General features: G+C 41.2%; 1 pseudogene; it reads left to right on the top strand.

Moving 5' to 3' along the window:
• Positions 1–485: 485 nt before the first annotated feature.
• LOC126061735 (CCR4-NOT transcription complex subunit 11-like) lies at positions 486–5,573 on the top strand (annotated as a pseudogene).
• Positions 5,574–5,775: the final 202 nt, after the last annotated feature.

Below are 5,775 nucleotides of genomic sequence, written 5' to 3'. Positions count from 1 at the left end.
GACTGTGTGGCTGGCTGCTTCTCCCTGAGGAAACTGTGGCCGAACGCTAGTACCAGCCTGCCGCTGCCAGACCAGGAATGGTGCCTGAAGGCTTCCTGCGATTCAGGTCTGGATAACTCCTCTCAGCTTCTGAACAGTCTCTTCCACTCCCCCTCAGTTCATTTTCTAAGCTCGTCTTTGAAGCTCAGGGCTCCTAGCTTGTCATAATACTCCTTTCACTTTTTTTTTCAGGTCTTTGTTGTAAAGAGGGCTCTCCGGAAGTGTCTGTGTATTCCACCATCTTGGCTCTGCCTCTGTAGAAGTTTTTATAAATTTTGTATTCCTTTATCAGATATAAAACCAAACCAAACTCAGTGCCATCGAGTTGATGCCGACTCATAGCGACCCAAGAGGACGACGTAGAACTCCCCCATAGGGTTTCCAAGGAGTGGCTGGTGGATTTGAACTGCCAACCCTTTTTTTAGCAGCCGGAGCACTTAACCACTATGCCGTCAGGGTTTTCTTATCAGATATAAGTTTCCCAAATTGTTTCTCCCACTATGTAGGCTGTCTTTTCACTTTTTTGATAAATTCTTTTGATGAACAGAAATATTTAATATTTATGAGGCCCCATTTGTCTTTTTTTTCATTTGTTGCTCATGCCTTTTATTATTATATCTGATACCTACCAAAAAATACTTAGTCCTTATATTTTCTTCTATGAATTTCATTTTCAAATTAAGGTCCTTGACCCATTTTCAATTGGTTTTTGCACATCATGTAATGGCTGGTTCCTAGTTTATTCTTCTGCATGTGGATATCCAATTTTTCCTGCACTACTGATTGAAGGGACTTTTCCTTCCCCAATTGGATGAATTTAGAATTTGTGTTGAAAATCAGTTGACCACATATCTATGGATATATATATATTCCTGTAGTCTCAGTTTTATCCCACTGGTATATGTCTATTATTATATAAGTACCAGGATGTTTATATTAGTGTAGCTTTGTAGTATGTTTTGAAGTATGAGAGTTTGAGCCCTTCTGCTTTATTCTTCTTCAAGGTTCCTTTCAGTATTTGGGATCCCTTGCCCTTCCATATAAATTGGAGAATTGCCTTTTTCTTTTCTGTCGAGATCCTGTTGCAATTTTGATGGGGATGGCATGGAATTAATAGATTGCTTTGGGTGGTATCGACATCTTAATTGTATAAAGTCTTCCAACATGGAATGTTCTTCAGTTATTCAGGTCTTCTTTGATTTCTTTTAGCAATGTTTTATACTTTTTTGTAAATAGGGATTTTACCTGCATTTACTCATAGGTATTTTATTTTTTAGATGCCATTGTAAAGAGTAATATTTTAGTATTTCTTCTTTTTGCAGATTGCTGATGTACAGAAACTGTGCTTATTTTTGTGTATTGATCTTGCACACTGTTGCTTTGCTGAATTCATTTCTTAGTACTAATAGCTTTTTTGGTAGATTCTTTGGTGTTTTCTATGTATATACTTGTCATCTGCAAAAAGAGATAGTTTTACTTCTTCCTTCATTACTTGGGTACGTTTGATTTCTTCTGTCTCACCTAATTACTCTGGTAGGACATCCAGAATGATGTTAAATACGAGTGGTGAAAGTAGGCATCTCTGTCTTGTTCCTGAACTTAATGGGAATGTTCTCAGTCTTTGTCCACTGAGTATCATGTTAGCTGTGGGGATTTTTGTAGATGCCCTTTTTTGTACTGAGAAATTTCCCTTTTATTCCTACCACTTATTTATTTACCTGAAGAACTACAAAGTATTGTAGTTCTGCTAGGGGAGAGGCAAGCATTGCCTGGTCCACAGTTTTAGTATAGTTTTTAAACAGATATTGTCTTGACTCAGTTTAGAGCCCCTGGCTGGAAGCCAGTCAGTTCACCTTCTTTAGTAGCTGTTTAAGTCCACTCTCCAACCACAACCCTCATTGGATTCTCACACTCCTGTGTACTATGCACCTGACTTAATTATTCTGGGTCTAGTACCAAACACCTAGGAACAGCCCCTATGTCCCTGGATCCCACAGAATTATTAAAGTGGGCCAGTCCCCAGGAAGCCTGCATAACCTAGCTAAACCCACCTGTTTTCCACACTTAAGTCACTCCTACAATCCCAGCCTGTTTTTACCGTATCTCTGGGTACAGCCCCTTGTGAGGTCCTGCACAGCAGCCTTCTCTGGTTGGGAGCTGTAGGTAACAGCGTTTCTTATAATTTGGAACAATGGGACATAAAAGAAGGCCGCTCAGATAGGAGACCAAATGAAGCCCTAGAAATACAAACCTCCACCACTAAGTAAATTCAATATATAAACTCAATATATGATTAGGCACTGACTACATCATACATACTGTTAAGGACAGTCACTGTTAAGGGAGGAGCACGGTCATGGTCCTTAACATCAGTGAAAGAAAACTTGATGCGAGAGGTGTTAAATGTTGTTGTTATTAGGTGCCTTGAGTCTGCTGTGACTGAGGTGACACCATATAGAACAGAATAAAACATTGCCCAGTACTGCACCATCTTCACCATCATTGATGTGTTCGAGTTCATTGTCGTCCTGAATGCCTTCCAACCTAGGCGGCTCATCTTATAGCACTGTATTGGACAATATTCTTTTGTGATCCATAGTGTTTTCATGGGCTGATTTTTAGAAATAGATCACCAGGCCTTTCTTCTTAAGTCTGTCTTAGTCTGGAAGTGCCACTGAAACTTGTCTACCATGTATGATCCTGCTGGTATTTGAAATACGATTGGCATAGCTTCCAACCTCATACATAGCAACACGCTAACTACCACAGTATGACAAACCAACAGACGGGTGGTTGAGATGTTAATTGCACTTGATAAATACCTGATTCTCCAACAATGTCCAGTTGAGGGTATGCTATGAGCTAGAACCATCAGGGCATATGCTAATTTAAATATATTTTAATTCACTGTTTGGAATTAATACATTTAAGTAACTTATAGATAGAAAATTATGTTAAATTACCTTATCGTGAGATGTTTAATACTATCTCTCATTTGTATAGCTTCTTAGAATTTTCAAGGCATTTCAGGAAACATCTTCTAACTACCTATAAATTAGGGAAAGCGGTTATTATAATTCCCATGTTACTCAAGAAGAAACTAAGACTTAGAGAGGTGAAGAATCATGTCCAAGATCGACAGTCTGGCCATTAAAAGATTAGAAGTCAAGGACTCCAGCATGCAGCCTGATCCAGACACCACCCTACCCCTTAGCTGTTATTGTTGTTAGCTGCTGAGGAGTGACCCCCCACCCCATGGTTACCCTGTGCATAAAAGAACACCAGATAGTTTTGATTCACAAGGCTCTCATTAACTGATTCTCAGAAGTAGATAACCAGGTCCTTTCTCCTAGTCCATCTTACTCTGGAAGCTCTGCGGACGCCTGCTCAGCATCATAGCAACATGCAAGCCTCCACTGACAGATAAGTGGTGGCTGCCCATAAGGTGCGTTGGCTGGGAATCAAAGCAGGATCACCCCCATGGAAAGATCACTGAACCACCAGTGCCTCTTACCTTTTAACTAGGCAAGTATAATGAGCAGTATAGTGGCTGAGCAGTCTACGGGACTGGATTATGGCTCTGGTCTCTGTGGGGTCATGGGTTCGAATCCCACTGCTGCCAACTGTGTTTTGGGGGCCCTGGTGGCTCAGTGGTTAAGTGTTTGGCTGCTAACCAAAATGTTGGTAGTTCAAATCCACCAGCCACTCCTTGGACGGCCTATTGGGCAGGTCTATTGTGTCCTATAGGGTTGCTGAGTTGGAATTGACTTGATGGCAGTGGGTGTAGGACAGCATGTTGTTGTTAGGTGCCATCGAGCTAGTTCTGACTCATGGTGACACTATGCATGAGAGGATGAAACACTGCCCGGGCCTGGGCCATCGTTACAGTCATTATTACGCTTGAGCTCATTCCTGCAGGCACTGTCCGTTTACCTCGTTGAGGGCCTTCCTCTTTTCTGCTGCCTCTGTGCTTTGCCATGCGTGATGTCCTTCTTCAGGGACTGATCCCTCCTGACAACATCTCTGAAGTATGTATATCGCCATCCTTGCTTCTGGGGAGCATTCTGATTGTATTTCTCCCAAGACAGATTTGTTCATTCTATTGGCAGTCCATGGTGTATTCAGTATTCTTCACCAATACCACAATTCACAGGTGTCAATTCTTCTTTGGTCTTCCTTATTCATCATGTAGCTTTCATATGTATACGATGGGATTGAAAATACCATGGCTTGGGTCAGGCGCACCTTAGTCCTCAAAGTGACATATTTGGTTTTCAACACTTTAAAGAGGTCTTTTGCAGCAGACTTGCCCAGTGCAATGTGTCTTTTGATTTCTTGACTGCTCCTTCTATGGGTATTGATTGTGGATCAAAGTAAAATGAAATCCTTGACAACTTCAGTTTGCTTGCTGCCACCCCCTTTGTTGCCAGTTCCAAACACCTGCTAAACTCTGTCCTGTGAAGCCTGCATGTGGCGGCCAGCAGCTGGACTGGCCACCACTCTCAGGATTTTTACCTCCTATAACTCCAACAGAAAAGTTTTTTTCTTTCCCAGCTGATGCTGGCACCACCAAGGGAACTCTTCTAAAAGACATCTCTCCAGATTGCTTTCATGGGTGTTGGAAACAGGGGCCAGTCTGTGGACATAAGTGGGCTTCAGGTAGCCTTAGCTGAGGGTCATTCAGATCTCCAACCCAGAGTAAAGCTAGCTTCCCTAGTATTCGCAGTGACCCAGACCTCGATTCTTCCAACTCTGGATTTGACAGCTTGATTGTCTCTCAAAACACAGAAGCTTTAGTCAGTGTTCCAAAACCATCTATTGAAAGCCATTTTTGGCCATCGTTTGTCTAACACCTCCACTCCACGTTTGTGAGGATGAGTTGACGTGGCTAAATCCAACAGAGACTGACCATGCAATTCAGTGGGATACATCAATGTGTGTAGAGATGAAGCAAATAATGGCCAAAGCCTTCAAACACCCCTTATCTGCTCAACAAGCACATTCCTTGGTGACTTAGAAAAAAATGCAAGACTTGTTTATCACATTGGCCTGATTCCAGCCAATCTTCCTGATCTCATGGAAAACAACTCTCTAGTTACTATAGAAATGTTGCTGAAATTAACACACAGTCAAACCCGATAACCAAGTATGTTTCAGGCCTGGTCAATATGGACATGTCCTTACATTCAATGGAAGTTGTAAATCAGCTTACTATAGCTGTTGATCTACCTCTTGAATTTATCCACCTTTATATATCAAATTTCATCTCTACTTGTGAACAATTTAAGGGTCATTTGATGCACCTCGTCTGTGTCTTCCTCCAGTCCTTGATCTGTAACAAAATTATTAATGTACAGGACTTGTTTATAGAAGTACAGGCGTTCTGTATTGAATCCCATAGGATATGAGAAGCTGCTGGCCTTTTCTGGTTGTTGAAGACGTTGCATACTGGGGAAACCCCTTCTGAGACTAATAATAATAGTAATACCGCATCGAAACTACGTCATTCATTGTTCATCCATACCGTGGTATAATTTTTAAAACTGTTAAAACCCTGAGTGGATTGCTTGGTGTAGTGCATATAAACAATACTTTATCAACTTGAAGTTTTACTTTCCTGGATGACTTTTTACCTTGAGATGAATTTTTGGTAAAAACTTGAAAAAACTGTGTCTTTTAGGTGTCTTGTTGATAATTATCCGTGTGAGGAACGGTTATCCCAGAAAACTATTACTG

This window comes from Elephas maximus, chromosome 18, assembly GCF_024166365.1.
Source record: "Elephas maximus indicus isolate mEleMax1 chromosome 18, mEleMax1 primary haplotype, whole genome shotgun sequence".
In the NCBI taxonomy this organism is placed as follows: Eukaryota; Metazoa; Chordata; class Mammalia; order Proboscidea; family Elephantidae; genus Elephas; species Elephas maximus.
Note: the sequence above shows the minus strand (reverse complement) of the source record. Positions and strands in the feature narration are given on the sequence as shown.